Genomic DNA, 21,561 nt, shown 5'->3' on the forward strand with positions numbered 1-21,561 from the left:
ATAAATTAAGATGATGTAAAATGATGCATATTGGAGCAAAACATCCTTATGGCAAAATGCCTCTACAAAAATCTGTGATGCTCAGTCACAGAATACAGTGTATAGTTTGGATTGCCATACCGTGTCCTTAAAAAAAATCCAGTAGACTGGTTCTACCAAGCTTCCCATTTGCTATTTTTCCATAAACTGCTGAAAAAGATAGTAAGACTCTTTTACTTGCTACAGTGTGCTATGTTTTTAAGTTATTGCTTTATTAAAAGTCAGCAGGACCTTATAGAGGCAAATACATTTAAGGAGAACAGGCAGAATAGAGAATGTAGAGAATAGAAATAAGCTTTTTAAAGATATACCCCATCCACAAAATGATACACATCCACTTAATCTTAAGAAGCAGAAGAAGGTCACCCTGTCTAATAAAAAAGAAGGAACTCTTCTGCTAATTCAACTTTAAGAGAATAAATAAAACCTTTCAAGAAAATTAGCAACAGGGGAAAATAGACAAACACTAAACAAGTATTGACATCTGTCAAAGAGAACATCAATATTGATTGACCAGAGAAGTAAATATTAACCAAGTCAAAGCTTAGGTCAATATTTGACCCAAGGGGCAGCAAAGATACACGTGCTGAGACACAAAGTAAGTGTCCGCATAGCTCCAATATTCAGGGTATCTTCCCTTTGAAGGCTAGATACTCTGCCCAACTAAGAACATGCCCCAGTCCTCTTGTATACGTCTACTATAGGCAATTGCTGATACTGAGGGTGAGTAGATAGTGGGCTGGCACATATTTGCAGTACACTTCCTAGAACTTGCTATTTGTTGAGGCTCTTCAGAAAACTGGGCAGTTTTTGAAGGAACTGAATAATCAGGATTTAGTTAATTCAGAAAAGATATAGCTCAGGTGGTAGAAATATTTATATAAGCACTCTCATTTTGTAAATCTATCGTTCAGTAATGGACTACAGGTACAGGTAGTCCTCAACACACGATCACAATTGAGCCCAAAATTTATGTTGTTAAGTGAGAAAGTTGTTAAGTGAGTTTTGCCCCATTTTACGACTTTTCTTGCCACATTTGCTGAGTGAATCACTGCAATCATTAAGTTAGGGAGATGGTTGTTAAGTGAATCTGGCTTCCCCCATTGGCTTTGCTTGTCAGAAGGTTGCCAAAGATGCTGGGATACACTTGACTTGAGTGTTGTGGAACCCCTTTTGTTGAGATAGAAGACAGCAGTTACAATTATTTATTGATACATAATCCTAAACCTGTTTGTCTCATAGTTGACCAAGTGAGCATAGATGTTTCTTATGAAGATACCCTACTTCTCTTATATTTCCTCACTGGAGCCAGCCAAACAAGGCGATCTGAGCTAATAATAGCCAGTATTGAAGCAAGCCTCTGTGGTTATGGAAGACACCCAGAGGTTCCTTTTCCCCCAATTGTAACTCCTGTGAACCAAACCCTTAGCCTGCCTATATTAAAGTGCCATCCACCAGTTTTTGAGCCAGAGGAAAAAAAATCTGCTGGCATTAAATTTGCTGCCCCAATTATTGTGTCCCTTTTTAAACCGGTGAAGTTGGTGAGTGGCGCTGCCTTTACTGTTTGAGCAAGGAGAAAGTTAAAGAAAGTAAGTGGTGGATTTCATCCGACTTCATTTCCCTCCCCCTCTCCCTCCCCCCGCCCAAGTATCAACTGCTGGTAGGAAAACAAACAACTATCACTTTCATGCAGAGAGGAGTGGGACTCAGCAAATCTAGGTGGATACACAGAGTGCCCTGGTCCTTGAAAGACAGAGACTGCCAGCACAGAGATGTTCCGTGCCTGTGATCTGTCAAGCTACTTTTGAACATAGGTCAAGTGCATTTTTTTTTTCAAGAGTGCTACACTTGTGCATGAAAGTATCCAGACTGCCAGGGCCCAGGAAATGTGCAGGTAAACAGAAGTGAGAGATGGATAATGGGCAGGCAAGACCGATACCTAGAACTGCACCAGAATGGCAGCACTGCCAGAAAATCCAGTTGTGCCCTCAGGACTAGAAGCATTCTCCATGCATGTTCAAATTCCAACACTGTGTTGTTTTATTTGTATTTGCATTTTTATTTATTTATTTAGATTTATGTGCCACGCATCTCATCTAGACAATGACTAATCACCATTCAGATAGCACACCAGAATGTTCTAAGACCTTTAAGTATATTGTCTCCATATTTTTACACAGCTACAGATGAAGATAAAGATGTGGTAGCCTACCTGTGTCCAATAGTGAGTTCAGGAATTATATTTATTTATTACATTTTTGTGCTAGTTTCTTAGAAGCTAAAATATCCTCCGTGGTCCTCCCTCATCCCATTTTATCCATTCAAACCAACAGGGTAGATTGGACTGGGAGACAGTAACTAGCCCACCTCACGAACTTGGTGTGAATGGACTCTTCCTGGTTCTGTTCTTATTATCCATTTGCAACCCTGGCTAGTTTGGGACTTGTAAGCTCCTAACACAGGTTCTTTATTAGTGCATGCCAATTTTTGTCAGTATGTGATGCTAAGCTTGGATGTCAGTTTTGCAATTGCCCAGCTATTACTAGACGGATGAAGAACAAGGTGGAGGTTATGCATTGGAAGAAATCCTACCAAGTTTCGTCTTCTTAAAGAATAGCTCTCAGTAAGAGCTGTTTCATTCATTATTAAGAATGGAAATGTGTTGTCCTTACAGCAAAATTAGCACCAAGTGCAAGGCTTTCGTTTTCTGACTGAAAATGATTCAAAGGCATAATCTGTGTGGTGCCTTAATAAACAAATGAAACAAACCCTAAAACCATGCTTGTTCCTGTACTCCCTTACTTAGTTCTAATAATTCATGTTGATCTATTATTCTTCCTCCAAGGAATTGATGGTCTACATTTGTTTCACAGCAAGTATGTGAAAGGAGATTCTCATTCTTTCTGTCTCTGTGAATGTTTCTTTGTGTGTGCATGTGTGTGTGTGAGAAAGACAGAGAGAGAGAAAATGATTTCAGATAAGCTTTGTAAATGAAGTGTAGAAACAGGAGTGTGTCAATGTTTTGGCTCTGAGAAAAAAGTTTATAGCATGTGCTATAAAATTCTCTTGGCAACTTATCATGACTGGAGTGTGAAGCAGTGGACATTGTTTAAAGTAGATCAAAGGTTTTTATCTTGAAATAGTCTTGTTATTCAGATTTGACATCCTCATAACTAGTTATTTTGAAATATTCATCTTATTGAATTTCTAATAGCCTCATATTTTCTTTCTTTCTTTCTTTCTTTCTTTCTTTCTTTCTTTCTTTCTTTCTTTCTTTCTTTCTTTCTTTCTTCCTTCCTTCCTTCCTTTCTTTCTTTCTTTCTTTCTTTCTTTCTTTCTTTCTTTCTTTCTTTCTTTCTTTCTTTCTTTCTTTCTTTCTTTCTTCCTTCCTTCCTTCCTTCCTTCCTTCCTTCCTTCCTTTTTTCCTTAGAAACATTCACTAGCAATCAATTGATTAATTGACCCTTAATTCGTTCTATTACAAGCTACCTTTTAACCAGCACAACATAATGTCAGTTTTGAGTCTTAAAATCTTTATCCATAAGGCACATTAAAAAAAATCCAGTGAAACAAACAGTTATACTTTTAAAGTTGATTTGCAACCTTTCAAAAATGTATCCCTATATTTCTTGTCAAACAGATGAAATAAATCATAATGAACTAATTAGCAATCTTTGAAACAGTTACTGCATGGAGAGCTACCTGGACTATTTCAGGTTAGCTGAAATACTTTTCAACAGATTAAAGTTTTAGGAGTAGAGCCCTTGTTATAAGCATAAGCTAATGTGAATTCTTCTTGAAGGGACAAGACTTTTAAAGGTTATCTGATGCATTTGAGGTACCCCCCCCTCTCGCCCACCTGCTGAGGCCAATGAGAAACAGTTCTGTCACCAGCATTCCCCAGTAAAAAAGACAGATGCCCTGTTGGCTGTAGAATAAATTTCTTTACCTGTTATGTCAGCTGTTGGAGGCTATGATCATGCCGTACCAGATGCTCAGTTATGGCCCCATAAGGACATTTATTCCTCTCCTAATCTTAAACAGGAACAAGAGAGAATGGCACTGGCCACACACAGATTTTGATGCACAGTAACTCAACAAGATGCCGTGAGGATTATGGATCATGGCCTGTAAGGATTAGAGTTCAAGTGAGAAAGCTTGCAGCAAAGTAACAGTCAGTTTCACTTCTTTTTCCAAAGGATGATACAATTATAAGATCAATTAATAGATCTTAGCTAATTAGTCAATCATTTAGGTATTCATGAATTAATCAATTAGGTATGTTCACCACTTTGACTTGTTTATGAAGAAAGATGGGATAATAATAATAATAAATTGGTTTACTTCAGATCTTGGGAAGAATCTATATGTATAAAGGACAGCATCAGCTAAAGAACCGGATTCTGTGATTCTACATTGTTGTGTACATGGTAATAATCCATTTTCTCTTTCTCTAATCAGAGTAAAGTTATTCAGTGAAATAGTTTGCCCACAGATTCAATTAAACCAAAGAACTACTTCTCCCCAACATGCCCTAGAATTATATAAATTCATCAACTATACAAAATCTATCAAAAGCCATTAAGTGTTCCACAGGGGAGGGTTGTATGTGAAATAGACCTTCTCATCTTAAGGCTTTGAACAATGGGATTGTGATAAATAAGATCAAGTAGTCTGTTCTATCTTGCAGAGGTAGAGATGCAAACTCTCACATATCTTATCTCCAAACAGAAAACATTTGTTCTTTTATTCTGAAAGTTGGCATCTCTGATCATTAGGAATACTAATTAAATATTCGAAATTTTTTTCATACCCTTTTTCTGGGAAAATGTCAGAAATGCAAAGAACAGAACATTATCCAAGATTCTCCATTGTAAACTTTAAAAGGGGGAAATAAAGAAAATGCACAAGTTATTTTTTCCTGATCAATCCTCCTGTAAAAAGCAGGAATCTCATTTGAAGAATAATAGGCTCATTATCCAATTTCAAAGGCATATAAAAAATATTTCAGTAAAACATGCACTTCAGAAAATAGTTGGGTCACATATTAATTTAAGGTTAATGGTTTGATTATTATTCGTTGAATAGATCACAATTGGTTGAATTCACAAAATTCAATAAGCAATATTAGAATAGCTGAATTCTCAGAGAATTCTAAGCCAATGCCAAAAGAAAATATGCAATCATTGGTGTAATGTGTGATTTCAGTTAATATTTGGGCAAATGCATGTGGGCAATTTGGCCATTCATTTTGGAGTGGAGAAATCACAATTCTCTTTATACCACGTCAGGCAAATTTCTGTCTAGAGCATCTCAAAATCTCAACTTCAACAAAACACAGTAAAGAAAGGGAAGTACCAATCAACAACAACAAAAAAACAAGTAACTAAAGATAACAAGAGAATGAATGTGTGTAAAGTGGGAACATCAAACAAAAGAGGTAGATTTGCCCAAGGCCATCCAGTTAATATGTATTAGACAAAACCAGCACTCTACACTCAGATCCAATCTACCATCATGTCACAAGAACTCAAGAATTTAATGATCTTGGACAAACATACAGTATTTAACCTGTGAGCACAACGAGAATAGCATTGCATTTTCCTTTGGAGTCATTTTGAGCTGCCAATTGTTAATTGCCAGAATTAATTAAGGACAAACTCAAAATTTTAGTTAGGACTTTAGTTTCACATCTATTTTAGAACAGAATTTGCTTTTGATAACCAGGGTTGTCATCTTTATCTAATCTAATCATTTTTACAAGCACAGATACGACATACAAGGGAAAGATTTTGGATCCCAGATGTTGACTTTGCATCTTTCTTCCTCTCATAAAAGTCAACAAGAGTTTCCTAGCAGGCAGAGGGTAAATCCAGCTTTCCTAAATTATTTTACTTGAAAGGCTTCTTTCATTCATACCTTCTGCTATGGATGTTTTATTAATTAAAAAAAAAGGCAGCCCACAACATGATTTTCAACTCAAATCTAAGATAAATTAAAATTATATGAATGAGCAGCAGTTCATTCTGCTGAGTGTGAGTGTGCACTCACATACACATTAACGTAAAAGTGCAAATGGTAGATTAATTCATTTAAAAGCCTGTAGATTGCAAATTCACATAATCCTGTGGATTTAGCAGGGCAGCAGCATTAACTTACCACAGAGAGTTCATTGCCATGAGGAATAAGTAATGGTATGGGGAGAAGAACTATTGATAGTTGATTATTGCAAATCCCATAGACCCTTTCACATGGAGACCTATTGATGAGCAAGGGTGTTATCAATCCCTTGAACCAAAAATCTTCTGAGACCAGAAAGAGAAGCAGATTGTTTGGTCCTGACACAAATGAGTTGGGAAGTTCACTTAATGGACCATTGATAAGGGAGCAGAGGGGAGCAAGGGAGAAAAATCTCTGACAAGAACAATCAATCCATTTTAATAGGCATTATTAATTTGCTGCAGAAATTGAGCTTTAATGACGAGGCTGGTGCAACTTCAGATTCTAGCCATCAATCATCCTGTTTCACAAGATTTTAGCCAGCACCTATTCATTAATCTTATGCTCACTACCAAAGCCTCCATTTGTAGGGGATGGGTGAATGAATTTAATGTAACCAAGTCATCCATCCACTTTTGTGAAATCCAAAAGGCCGTCCACATCTAGAAGAAAAATGGGAGCATAAGAAGGGATAAGAGGAAAGAAAAATGTAATTCTGGACTTAGATGTTGCTGTAAAATGTATCCAGATTGTCTGTTTCTGTGTCTGACAAGCTACATGATATCTTATACCGTGTTTGCCAATGAAAAGCAATAGGGCTTTCTATTAAGAGCCTAGATTATCTTTTATGGATGAATATCGATTACATATAGACATCAGCAGCTGGTGAGTTCCAGATGTTTTGAACTTAAGTTCCCATCAATCTAGTTATGGGCAAAGATAGTAAGTGGAAGCTGTGGTCCAACATTTCTGAAAATTTTCAATACCAAATTTTATGATCTTTATTTGCAACACTTTTCTATACAAATTAAATATATTAAATGATAAAAGCAGGATGTGAAGAAGATTTGTGTAGATGAAGGTGATGATGGCAGTCAGTCAGAGGTTCAGATGGAATACAATAGTAAAGAATGCATTGAATCTGTCAAGATTGGCAGATTTATTGGCATAGACTTTTTTTTGTAAAAATTTTCATTTTATTTTAAAACATAGATTTTTTTTCTATGATCTACCAGGCTACCTGTGCCACCTTATTTTATTTCATTTTACTTTTGGGTAAACCTTCTGTTAAAAAAATTAGCTGGTATCTCAGCTTCCTGCAGTTATCTTTATTATTAATAACACTTCTGGGACCTACATGGCACCCAGAAATGCATTCATGAAAAGAAATATGGTGGGTGAGTGTAGCCTACTGCTTTATTTGCAGATGTTCTCACATAAGATAGGATGAAAGAAAGCACACAGGGAACTAGAGCAGATTGTAGAAAGCAACCTAGGGAGTTGAGGGGAATAATGGTGGTTCAGGAAATAATCTTATATTCTACTCCATAATTGGTTTTTTCCCCCTATCTAATCCCACCTATGGTTGAAGCTATTTCATGAACAGATAATTTTGTCTCCCTGTAATTTTAAAGTGGCTCCATTTCGCTAGATTTGAAAGTCCTCATTCAGGAAACAATGTGGTTAGGAGAGCTTTTTTTCTTTCTCAGTCTTTTTAAGAGGGAGGGAGGGAGGGAGGGAGGGAGGAAGGAAGGAAGGAAGGAAGGAAGGAAGGAAATTTGCTTGTTTTCTGTGTGAATTCCTGAGTACAGAGTCCCAGAATGTTTTTTTTCCTGACATTCTCATTGCTAAGCAGTAGAAATGGCTTTATTAAACTTACTATACTTTTCAAGCAGTTAAACTACGGTTAAAAACTCCAGACATCCCAAAGGCTGGATCCTGACCAAGGGAGCTGCTTCCTGAATAATTGATCACCACCAATGCCCTCCCAGTCCCCCTTCCCTTTAGTCAGGCCAGGGACTAGGGCAACAAAATAGAACATCTGTATGTGAGCATGCATGCCTAAATACACTGAAGTTTTGAGAGATACTTAGGGATGGTACTTTAATCGAAAAACCTTTCCTAAGTATTAAGATTTTTTTTATAAACCATCCGGATGCCAAACTGGAACACAGAAACGGGAAAATCCTGGATAGATTGGGCTGTGCCTTGATTATACTGGCAGACTGTCTCGAAATCAGTCTACTACTATGAAGTTTTCAGTGGAAAATATTGTATTGTAATTCTGAGACTACATTGTAGACCAGGGTCAAGTCAGCTTTGTGTGACCACATTTTTTCATTATTTTAATAAAATGGGTAGGCTTAGTTTTTGCTTTAAAAATAACAGCAGTTTGAGAGCACGGTGTTGTATATTGCTGGTGGCCACCCCTGCCTTAGATCTACTGTATAGAATCAGTTGATCTTAGGATGGGGTAAATTATCCCTTACATCAGGGGTGTCGAACTCGCATCATCACGGCAGTGTCACATGACATATCATGACCTTTCCCCCCCTTTGCTAAACCAGGCGTGAGCATGGTCGGCGCTTGATGCATCCAGCCCATGAGCTGCGAGTTTGACAGCCCTGCTGTCAACTCATAAAACATTCCTATGCCTGTGTTAGTAGTTGCCATAAAAAAGGGGTGGGGGAAGAAAGGAAACCTGGAAGAGCAATGCAGCAGTTTAAAAGCAAAAGTACGTTCCAACTCTTATCTTTAAAAGATTGCAACTAAAATACCAGAGCTTTTGCCCGTGAATATATTTTTTATTAGAGAATGTGAATGATGACACTCAGCCTGTGAACGTGCTCAATTGGAGAATCTCGTTCTGGGAGGGGAGCAGTGCCGGTAGGTGGCCTCTAATTAATCCTTTGAAGTTTTTTGAAGTTTGCCTCAAGAATCATGATTTAATTAAAGCGATTGCTGGAATCATGACACCTGCCTTACATGATCCCTCAGATTGATCATGCTCAGTTTTACACGGAAGACTGTAAATTGTACAGCCTCGCTTTAGCCAAATGGCTAAACACATGAGTAGACAAACAAAAAACCCTCCCTCAACTGCAGCCCCAAAGCCCATAGTGCCAAATCATCCCAAGTTCCAAGTTTCCTTTGGGACTTAAAACAAGTAGTAATCATGCAGTAGAAGGCCGTAAAGCCTTACTGTCTATTAATAGCAACCTATGAGTAATTCTACTGAAGTGCTATTCATCATATCCAAATGAGTGTGAACTGGGGAAATTATCACTTAGCCTTTAATCAGCAGCAGGCAGGACATGTTCACACCAGATAACGTAGCAGCCATAGCTCAATATGTATAGAAAAAAAAATATTTGACGGAATTATAGAACAAAGACACATTTTATCTTATTCTGTTTTGGAGCAAAATTTCCCCAATCGGTATTCCTTTGACATGTTGGGCTTCAATTCCCATAATATCACTGGTCATGCTAGTGTGGGGAGTGGAGACTTCAGCACATCTGGAGTTTGTCAGATGGAGGAAGGCTGGTTTTAGGCCCTCAGAGTACAAAAGGGTTTAATCTGAGTAGTAGGCATTTCCCTTCTGTTCCTCTTTTATCTAGTCCCAACATTTTCTTCCTTTCTTATCTCAGATCTTGAGCAATGGCTTAAGCAAAGGAATCTTTAACTACTTTTCTAGGAGTGAAAAGAGGCACTGGTCTTCTGCTGTCTGCCTGTTAACAAAGCTTGAGCAAATGGATCTGTGCAGCCTATAAAAGGAAATGCTATCCAAACCCTTAATTCTGCCCTGCACCTAAGAGGAGGCCATTCATAATCCCAAATCACTGCATCTAGTTTAGCCTTATTGCAGTTATGATCCTCATTTGGCTATCTTTCAAGACTCTTTGGGAATTCCAGTTGTTTCAGAATGTAACTGTACAAAGCATGTTTGCCCATGGGATTGTATTATAACACTTAGCAATATCACTTAGACTTACATACCGCTTCACAGTGCTTTACAGCCCTCTCTAAGCAGTTTTACAGAGTCAGCCCATCGCCCCCAATAATCTGGGTCCTCATTTTACCCACTTCAGAAGGATGGAAGGCTGAGTCAACCTTGAGCCTGGTGAGATTTGAACTGCCAAATTCCAGGCAGTTGGCAGTCAGCAGAAGTAGCCTGCAATACTGTATTCTAACCATTGCATTCTGTCATGCTTGCTCCTACACATCTACACTCCAACTAAGTTCTATTTTATGTCATCAAGTGTAGCAAAAGCTCAGTTGATAGGGACAAGAAAAAAGAAAGTTTTCAGATCATGGACTCTTTGCGCCATTAGTCTCACTTGGCTTCTTCTATTATTGTTAGTTTCTCCAGAAATGAAGGCCCTTTGGGGGATATATATCCACTATCTGTTTCTCATTTTACCCTGGTTGTTCTGAAAATAAAATGTGACCCTATTGTTTGCTGCTGCACATAGTACTTGGTGTAAGTTGTAGGGATCATATCTTTCCCAAACTACTTTTGAAGTTTGCCAAGGCCAAGTAGGGCAGAATGCTCAGAGATCCAAGGGAGAGTAATTCTTGACAATCCCTAGCAAGGCTGATTTGTCTAGTTGAGCTTCTAAAAATACCTACGAGGCTGGTACAAAATGCGTGGCACTGGATTTCTTTTGGAGGATAATGAAAAATGCTCTAGTAGCAAAGGCAGACAGGAGCCAGCATGATTCCAACCAGGAATCATAGATACATACAGAACTTTCAAGCAAAAAAGTTCAAAGTTAATACACCTGTTCTTAAATTCAAGCTTCCCAAACTCTAGAACAGGGGTGTCAAACTCACATGTCACAGCAGCATCACATGACGTATCAGGACTTTTTCTCCCTTTGCTAAACTGGGCGTGGCTGTGGTCAGCGTGTGATGCATCTGGCCCGTGGGCCGGGAGTTTGACAGCCCTGCTCTAGAATATTCAGAAACAAATATTAAAGTATTCTTCAGATCAAAAACTTAAATGGTATTTGTTTGTTGGTTGATTAAATGTATATGCCTGCCCATCTCACAAAAAGTGATTCTGCACAGCCTACAACTGTAATTCAAACAATAAGTATATATAAACAATCATTATTTAATAAATTTTTAAAAAACACATGGTACAAGGGAGAATATCAACCTCCGTAGTGAAGCCATCTCAGGATTTCACTAGTCCCATGGATCCATCCAGGCCTAATGACCGATATCATTATTATAAGAATAAGGACAATATTATAAGAATAAGCAAGGTACTAATACCACACTATAAAGCCTTAGTAAGACCACACCTAGAGTACTGCATCCAGTTTTGTTCACCACATTACAAAAAAGATGTTGAGGCTCTAGAAAAAGTACAGAGAAGAACCAGGATGATTAGGGGACTGGAGACTAAAACATATGAAGAACGGTTATAGGAACTGGGCTTGGATAGTCTAGTAAAGAGAAGGACCAGGGGAGACATGATAGCAGTCTTCCAATATTTGAGGGGCTGCCACAGAGAGGAAGGAGTCAAGCTGTTTTCTAAAGCGCTTGTAGGCCAGACAAGGAATAATGAATGGAAACTGAACAAGGAGAGATTTAACCTGGAAATAAGGAGAAACTTTCTGACAATGAGAACAATCAACCAATGGAACAGCTTGCCCTCGGAAGTTGTGAGAGCGCCATCAGTTGAGACTTTCAAGAAGAGATTGGACTGCCATTTGTCAGAAATGGTGTAGGGTCTCCCGCTTGGGGTTAGACTAGATGACCTACAAGATCCCTTCCAACTCTGATTATCTGTTATCTGTTGGAGATAACAATACTTTGGCCAAATCAGGGAATGCTCTAAATACATGCATTGTAAAGTCTATGTTTCTCAGCATTCAATGTATTTAGCAGTTAAGAGGGAGATATAAGTCCTCCTGCTACTAAAATCTACTTGGAATTGAACCCAACTTCTGGTAACTATATGGGCAATTCCTTGTAGTCCTGACAGCAATGCAAAATGTTTCCCATGATTTTTCTCCAGATTGTTTTTCCTTCAGCTTCCCCATACAGCATTTAGCTTTAGGCCTTCCTGGTAAGAACTAACCAGAGGTTGACCATCTTCAGGTTAAGATTAGCTAAGGTCAGCTAAGTGCTGCCACCTGCTGTGTCCCCTACCAAGACCAATGTATTTATGAGCAGTATGTACCATACTCCTAATACCAGCAGGAGCTTTTATTACAAGGTGAAGAACACTTTTACTATAAAAACAGCTCCATTCTATCAGCGTTAATCTATCGGAGAGGCCAAAAGTGGATAATAACATCTGCTTGTCTCCTTGACACTCCCTTCTCTTTCTAATAACCTTTCTCTTTTCTCTTCATCCAGTAAACTGCCAAATGGAGGATAGTTTATGGTTGCCAGATGTCTAAACTGAAAGCCTGTAGACGGCCACTAATCTTCTGCTTTACTAAATATTGTCTATAAAATCATTTTTAAAATGCATGCATTAATCTCGCACATAAATATGACTATGGATAAACTAGAAACAAGGAAGGAAGGAAGATTTAGCATAAATTTACACACCTTCCACATGAGAAAACCATAATATTTCACCAACACAATTAGCATTTCAGGGAAGTTATAAATACCTACAATTATTACTAATTCCATTAAATCTTCTTGAAGCTCTCAGTTTGGTAGATGTTAGCTAGCTATGTCTCTCAAACACAAGGCACTTCTATCATCGCTCTTTATCTTCCCATCATTTGAATGTTTTATTTCCATCCCCCTCCTCCCAATATGTATCGCATCAACCCAAAATGGTACATTTTTACACAAGAATAGCAGACACACACACACACCCGCGCTCCATTTTTAGGCCTCCTGGGCCTCAGGGAAGCCTCCTGGGGTGGCGTTTTTGCTCCCAGGAGGCAAAAAGGGGTGCATGGGGGGGTGTTGCGTGCCCCCCCGCACTCATTTTTTTGCCTCCTGGGCCTTAGGGAAGCCTCCTGGGAGCAAAAACGCCCCCCAGGAGGTTTCCCTGAGTTCCAGGAGGCCTAAAAATGGAGTGCGGGGGGGTGTCTGCAAAAAAGAAGAAGCCACACTCACCCAGTCACATGGCCACGACCACCTAGCCACACCCACAGAACCAGTAGTAAAAATATTTGCATCCCACCCCTGAGTGTTCCCTTATATATTAACAATAGTCATCCCCCCACATTAGTTCTCCGTCCTTCAGCACAGGTCAAAGATACCAGTTTAGGGCCTTTCATTATAAATATAAAAAAATTAAAGGAAAAATATCAACAGGAGTGTGTACTTTAGCCTAATAATGATATTTAAATAGTGCTTTTTAAGAGTAGTATTTAAGAAGGAAAGAAAGCCAATTTCATATACTGGTTAAGTTATCAAGCTAGAAACCCAGAGACCATCAGTTTGAGTCCTATTGTAGGCAAAGCCAGCTGGGTGATTCTTGGCCAGTCCTTCTCCCTTAGCCCTAAGAAAGAAGCAAGGGCAAACCACTTGTGAAAATCCTTATCAAGAAAACTGCACATCAACACACTGATTTGAAACATAAAAAAGGAGGGAAACATAAGTAGAAGAGGTGGGTGGGACTAGCTCCATGAATGCATTCTACTGAGATGACTGACTTGTTTGATCACATCAATAATAAAGTATGCTAAAATATAAATTTTGAATATAATTACCTCACATTTATTTTGCTAAGTACATAATTCACATTTTGCATAATTCAGTGCCATAGGGAAGTGGCAATGGGTCATACAGGTTGGAGTCCATACCTTTTGGAATTGCTAAGATTGAAAAACTGTTCCAGTTGCTTTCACTTACATGCTAAACATTTGTGCAGGTTTGTTACCTTATTGGGCCACTCTTAAGTACCAAGTTCTGCATGGATCAACTCCCTGAGTTTTTTGAAAAATGTATTGTTAAGGGACAAGAATAAACCAGTTGTGGCCTCAAGGCTGCATAAAACTTCTAAGTCCATTTTTCATGAGGCCTCTCCAAGATTCACCCCTGAAATTTCAAAAATCAGTAGAATAATTGCCTCCTGTTTTAAGAGGAAAGCACACACTTCAGAGAACTTTAACGAGTTTCAAAAGAAAGATAACCTGCAGCTCCATGACCCCAAACTGGAAAAGAAAGTCCTATCCACACACATGAGGGAACCACTCCCATTTTGCACCACACAGCCTCATCCACTGTAGTCTTCCTCTCCATCAAACATATCATGTGGACGTGTGGTTTCCAGGTAGCAAAGGGAAGTCAATTGTTAAAAAGGCTGCTCACTCCAAGACTGGTTTAAGGAAGACCAAAAAAGGCAGAATAAAGGCTTTAGATTGGCTCATTGATGCTGTAGAGAGTAAGGAAGAAAATATTAGTGGTAAAATGCTAGAACTCAGGGAGTAAGTCAGATTTGTAAGATTATCACCAAAATAATTATAGCATTCCTGTGGATGATTTCATGGCCTGATTTACTTAGCAGGAATGACAACAGTCTTGCAGATCTACCTCATCCTCCTTCCCTGAATCAGGGGACACCTACCTGAGCTGCTTCTTCATTTCTCAGGATTTAAAAATATTTCAACTCCTTTATCCTAGTTAGTAGTTCTTGCATATTTCTATCAAGTTCATCTTCCCGACTCTCCACAGACCTATGGCAAACAAAAACAGGTATCATTCATATGATGCTTTGCATATCTATTTCAGCTATAGTAAATGGAACTTTGGAAAGAAATTTCAGTTTACTATTTCCAAATATGACCTAGATATAAATTAACATTTGTGGGAATATTTCCCTTCTTTTGGATAATGAATTGTCTTAATAGCAATGCATATAACAAGTCCCTCTAACAAGCATATGTATTATTTCAGTTTAGCCAAAACACTTGGGAAAAGGACATACAGAATGCTCTACCAAGATTTACCAAGAAGATCTTTTCAGAGAAGCTAAACAGTTGGGTAGAAAATAAGGTGTCTTTCAGTCCACAGAAGAATGATATGGAAAGCTCTCGGGCCCTCCTTTGTGCAATTAAGAGTAAAACAAAGATAATTTACTTTTGGAGTAGAATAGAATTCTTTTTTGGCCAAGTGTGATTGGATACACAAGGATTTTGTCTTGATTCAAATGCTCTCAGTATACATAAAAGAAAAGATACATTCGTCAAGAGTCAAGAATCATAAGGTACAAGACTTAATAATAGTCATAGAGTACAATGAGCAATCAAATCATACTAGGAAACAGTCAATATAGATTGTAAGGATGCAAGCGACACAGTTACAGTCATACAGTCACAAGTGGGGGGGAAGGGTGATAAGGAGTGATGAGAAGGTTAATAGTAATAGTAGTGCAGACTTTGTAAATAGTTGGACAGTGTTAAGTCCAGACCATCAACTGATAACCAAAATGTAGCACAGTGGTAGGACATCTAATGCCCTTCAAATATCTTTTATTTCAAGACCAATCAGCTCTTGCTGCCATGATTAATGGCAATGGTTTATAGAACTTGTAGTCTAAAACATTAGACCAGCACCAGGTTATAGACAGACAGACTGATATAAATCTGATCCTTTTATTGCCACTTTGCAGGCAGATTTTTGTTCTGGCAGATTTATATCTGTTTTTTAATAAAATGCCTCAGCATAACTCGGCTGTTTCATTTAAGGCAGAGGGAGTTGAATTTTTTTCCTGAAAATATATGAGGTGTTTAAGATTTGTTTCTCTTTTTTTCCCTCAACAAATACACTGCACTTACTCAAGACAGAGTGGGACACTCCTTAGAGGTTGCTACTTCTTTGCAGTGGTTCCTGGAGTAACTATACCACTACTTTATTGCATTGATCATATTAGTGGCACAAGGAGGTAGAAAAACTGTTATAGTACAAAACTCTCAGGAGGGAACTTAATAATTTCATAGAGCTGTTAGAAGAGACAACAAGCAGTATTACAATGACATGTATAAAGACACTGGAGATGCAAACAGATGTAGAAAAACAAGGAAAGGCTTCTGAAAGAATCCCAGAGTTGGAAAGAGGGTCCAACTGTGATGTGCTAAAGGATGCCAATAGACAGATAGTAACTGAAAGATGATCAAACAAAGATGGAAGGAGTAGATGAAATTTTCTATACCGAAGACATGCCAACATCCAAGAGCTTAGAAGATGCTCCTTATTTACAAGAACCGCTAGTGTTAGAAGATAGCTTGATCAGCACTCAAGTTGGAAGGATATAGGAATTGATGGAACATCTACAGAAATATGCTAAGCTAGAGAAGAAGAATCATTAGAAGAACCAACCCTGCGATGTTACATTAATAATCTACATTTGATTAGTCCCCTTTACGATATCATAACTGCCTCACATTATTCAATCCATCCTGCCTGCCTGCCTCAAGTCTAATTTAAAGTTTGTTGATAAATTACAGACTTGGGTGCCGTGCCCAGGACTTTCCCCAGACCTATCTCCTGGATGCCCCCCTTCCCACCAAACGAGATCAAGACACCAAACAGTTTAAAATCACCAAGCGGCCTCTGGTGGATTTAATATATTGAAATGATTTATAGCCGGGCTTTCCTCTTGAAAGTGGATTTCAGAAGTTATTTGCTGTCGATTGCCATTTGTTATCTAACACAGGATATTAGGAGCTTCTATTTTCCCATTTCTCTCCTTAAAAGGTCCTGGAAAGTCGGCAGAGTTCCGAGGAAGAGGAGAACACATGATGAACTAATGAATGAAGAGGCAGTCACCTCCTTTATTTCCATTTGACTGAACCAACTCTTGTTTGCCTGACCACATTCTTTGCACAGACAAAATGCTCACAGATCTTCTGGAAGCCAAATTCAAGCTGAGGTGCTGGTAGGGGGATAAAAGAGCCCACAGCCATGTTTTGTGCTGCTGCTGGTGGTGGTGGTGCTTGAAAGTGTAGCTCCTTATTGCTGGTGACATTTGAATTTGGCGTTTGAAATGTTTCAGTTCTTTGTTTTGACACATTGATGTTTGAAGCAACTGGGGAGGGAGTTAACTTTCCCTCCTGTAATTGCTGCCAGATTGAGAACCTCCTTCTCCTGCAGCCCTCCAGGGGATCCTGTCACAGGCTCGGTGGAGATCATTAGCAAGTGATGCGGGAGCGCAAAAGCCCTGATGCACTTTGGGTAAGGGAGGGAGGGAAAAGTTATAACACAAAGCCAGGCTGGGCTGGGGAGGCTCTGATTCATGGGTCGCATTAAATTGAAGTGGTAGCACTTAAGTAATAAACAGAAGAACACAGCAAATTCTAGTAACCAACAGCTAAATGTAAGGGAATTTTTTTCACCAAGGGCTTCAAAAGAACCTGAATTTGTTTACTATTAGCCCTAATGTTGGAGAAGGGCTTTAAGGCAAAAGCCTAGAGTTAATTCAGCAGAACATTTTCAAGAGCCTGCAAATGGACCAAGGCTGGTTCAGACCCCTTTGTTATGGACTAATATACACTTTTACCTGGGGACAAGGGAGCCTGTGTGTGAAGCTAGTTGTTCATGAGGAAAAAAAATGTGTTTTGGTTTTGTTTGTTTTTGTGTCACAGCATATAGTCCAAATTCAGCAGTAATTTATTCGGTGAACCATGGCTAAGCAAATTATGGCTTGGTCTATATGGGAACCTAGTCATCGTCAAATGCATTCCTGGTGTTAGGATGCTGACAACCTCTTCAAGTAGCATTCGAGTGTCCTCTGTACAGTGCCGTGGCCAAAAAAGTAAGCATGCTGAATTTTGGTTATTGGGAATGTTAAAACAGCAACAAACAAGCCAGCATCCAAATATGGCATTTGATCCATTGCGCTGTTTGTGCATGTGTGTCCATTCCTTACATGAATAACAGAGGGCAGACATTTGGATTTATCCCAGAGCAGAGTCTGCCATTTCTTTTCTAGTGCTGGGATGACTCCCTCTTCTCAGGAGTGTCTTCTGATATGGGGTGGGGATAATGTTATTCTGGAGTCTGTCATATGTAAGGGCAGAAAGAGAGAGGAGGGGCTGCCTTTATCTCTCTTCCCACTAGAAAAACCAGGTGGGGCAGCTGAGAAATCAGAAGGAAATATATTACTTCTTTAAAAAAAATAGAAAAGACTTCTAAGGGTGTAATGCCCATAGTTCAAGTGAGCACTTGGACAATTAAAGTTTATAAGTTTCAGTCAGAAAATTTAAAAAGTTGCAATAAGAATAATGATCCCCCAATTTTTATTTATCATGCTTAACATGTCCACTTTTTTTCCAGATAAATATCTCTAAAGGAGGATCAATATACAGACAAAAATAAAAATAAATAAAATAATACCTTCCACTCCTAAGTTTTATGGTTAGAAAGGTGAGAGCAAGCAGGGAAAGGGTGTAAGACATAATTGAATAAATACAAGAACACTTGCTCAGGGTATGGGTTAAATCTCTCTGTAATCTGCATAGATTGTCAAGATGTAGATGATCCTTGAATTAAACTCTGCTAGGCTCTTGATCTTTCTATTTCCCACAATATTTCTATGGGACTCAAATTAGAATTTTTATAGGGAGAGGGGGATTTTTAAGACACAGAATCACAGGTATGTTGGCTGCATAGTTAAGCTCTATGGCAGATGCCTCACATGTTGGTCACGGTTTAAGCGAAGGTGGGGGGGAAATCCCGATACATCATGTGACGCCACCATGATGACATGAGTTTGACACCCCTGCTCTATGGAATAAGGCAAATAAATTTGGCTTCAGGTTTATGTGATTGAAAATGAAAGGATTGTTTTCGCTCATCAGTTTTCTCTCATTCACTTTTGTGAATGAGAGATTGTTTTGTATGTAGAAAGGTTTTACAAAAGTGACTTGTAAATTTCCCTCCAGAACAGGAGGCAAAAATATTTAAATAATTATTTAAATAAATCCATTAGAATGCCATATCTGAGCTTTCGACCATCAGCATAAGCCAGTAAGTTCTGCTTTCCTAAAGAAAAATAAAGTTGCTCTGTATCATATTCCTACTTAAATAACCTTCCCCAGCCGGTGTCTGTCAGCTGTTTTAAACTATATTTCTCCGACAAATCATTAAGGAGAAGAAGAAGGAAAGTAAACCCAAATGGACAAACAGTCTGACATAGATGAAGCAATGTCTTATTTTTTTATAGAACGGAGATGGTGAAACATGTGATTTTGGACCAAATTCCAATGGTCCTTCTGCAAGATCCTTTATTTAGCATATGGCAAAAGTGTTGAAAAGCACATCACATTTATATTCTCAATGAGCAAAATGAAAACTATTTACTCTAAGATCAATCCTTGAATCCTTTGAGACTGAGTCTGTTTCTGAGGAGCAACCAATTCCACTTGATTTCAGATTTGGTTTGGTTTTGAGGTGGGACTGGAAGAAACGTCTTTCTTATTTTATTTCCTTCATAATTCCAGTGTTGGATTAGAGCTTTGATCCCCTCCCCCACCCACAGACCTTTGATCAAAGCAGCAGGCTGAGCGCACAACAGGTTTAGACAAGCATCTCTGGTTTGCAGGGAGGACAGGCATCGGTACTTGGGGGCCCCCCAGAAGGTAGAAAAAATGTTACAAAGATTACGCGGAGAGAAGCTGAGGAAACCCTAGGTGATACTGAAAGTCAGTCAGTGGTATGAAACACACAGAGCTCTGTTATTAAGTGAGGCAGTGGTTTTTTTAAAAAAAAAATACAGCCCATTTTATGGGAAACATATGGAATGTTTCAAGGTGACATCAAAGCTCTGGAGAAGATTTACAGAGGAACAGGCTGGATTAAGTGGAAGGCATCTGTTTTGTTGTGCTGGTTTCTCCTTCATTAGACCCAAACCATCCTGGTCCCTTTGCTCTTCCCCCACTCCCGCTCTGCTTTCCTTTCAAAAGAGAGCAAACAAAATATAACCACATGGCTGAGCTGGGCAAAATACGGCAGGAATGAGTGTCAAGTTACAAACTCTGCATCTTTCTGCGTGGCTTAGAGTTAGTCAGACCTGCACATCCTCCGCCTTGTTACACTCGGGGTTAGCTAGTGGTGAAACAGTGGTATGCCTTTAAAAAGGCAGAACATTGTTAGGTGCAATTTTGAGTTCTCACAACTTCCTTTTACACATTTATTCATCCCTTTCATTGAAAAAGGGAGGTTGATAGCCTATAGATGGAGACCTTCTATGGAGAATTGGGGCACTTAACAAATCTCCAAAGGGTATCGTCACCCTTCTAAAACTCAGCAATAAAAACAGACTGAAAATATACACATTCTCTGCCAGTGACGCAATAGCACACGGGTGTCAAACTCGATCACGTCACGTGACGTATCGCAACGTTTTTTTGCCTTTGCAGAGCTGGAGTGGGCATGGCCTGTGTATGACGCATCATGGACCACCAGTTTCACAGGCCGGTGGAATAGCATGAAGAACACATTTATTTTTCTGCATTTGAAGATGAATTTTATATCTGGAATCTTCCAATTAGAAGAAATATTTTTTCTATTTCCTCTTTGCATACCTATATAGGTATATATTTATGTATCAGAGGGGATAATGCATTGGTGGCTTAGCAATCTCTTTTCCGCCCATCCTGCCAATAACAGCCAGTCGGATTTCGGGGGAGCAGTAGCATAGATAGCAAGAAAGAAAATGGGATTGAGGGGAGTCATTCATTGCAATTTTTTGCAATGTCTGACCAACCAGCTGCAGGAAGCACCATTTGGCCCATCATTTTCTCAGAATTTCAGGGGCAGCTGCTCATAAAGACAATTGTGCCTTGGCTTCTAATTGATTTTGTGGCATTTGGGCAGTGGACATAGTGGCAGTGAGAAGGAAGCAGACCACGAAAATGGCCTCCCTGGGCTCCGGAGGCTCTCTGGAAGCTGGAAATGGGCCCATTTTCAGCCTTCCCAAACTTCCAGAAGGCCCAGGTTTCGCCCTCCCCGAACTTCCGTGCATGCCCTGCACTTACCTGCATCCAAAATAGGCCGCGTGGGGACTTCTGGGAGGGGAGGGGTGGGGTGGGTGGAGCCAGCCAGGAGTGGGATTTGGGGGTTCTCCGAACTGTAAAGAATCTTAGCGAGAGGATAAAGTCCTAAGCGTATGCCATTAGTAACGTATTACCCTGAGGGTTTACTGTATAGGAAGAAAGACAAAGATGAAAAGGTGACAGAATTTGATAAAGGAGCAGTGCAAATTAGTTGGGGAGGGGAAAGATGAATTAATTGGAAATCAGCAATGCAGAAATAGTGGTACTAGTCCAGGAAAGGTTTTCCATAAGAAGTGAGGAGGAAGAGGAGGAGGGGGAGGAGGAGGAGGAGGAAGAAAGCATGTCTATCATGGTCAGGGAAAGAAATGGAGGCTCCACCAGGCATAAGTAGCAGCACACTAAAAAGCACAAAGTAAGAATGGAAAAACCGATAGAGAATGAAGAGTTTGTGACTGGTGCTGCTCACCAGAATCAGGTTTTGGTTTTCTTTGGGAAAATCCAAGGCAGCCAAAAGGCTGGAAAGTTTCTTTGAGGCAGAGAA

At 39.3% G+C, this 21,561-nt stretch overlaps 1 long non-coding RNA gene across 1 annotated transcript in view; it reads right to left on the reverse strand.

Moving 5' to 3' along the window:
• LOC148127071 (uncharacterized) overlaps positions 1 to 21,561 on the reverse strand; it is a 67,221-nt gene that overhangs the window by 17,243 nt on the left and 28,417 nt on the right. Inside the window, exon 2 of the long non-coding RNA XR_015741899.1 lies at positions 3,989 to 4,167. This is a non-coding gene — a long non-coding RNA (uncharacterized LOC148127071). The remainder of the gene's footprint in view (positions 1 to 3,988; positions 4,168 to 21,561) is intronic.

Source organism: Pseudonaja textilis, chromosome 2 (assembly GCF_049901715.1).
Source record: "Pseudonaja textilis isolate UNSWEBS1 chromosome 2, rPseTex1.2, whole genome shotgun sequence".
NCBI classification, from domain to species: Eukaryota; Metazoa; Chordata; class Lepidosauria; order Squamata; family Elapidae; genus Pseudonaja; species Pseudonaja textilis.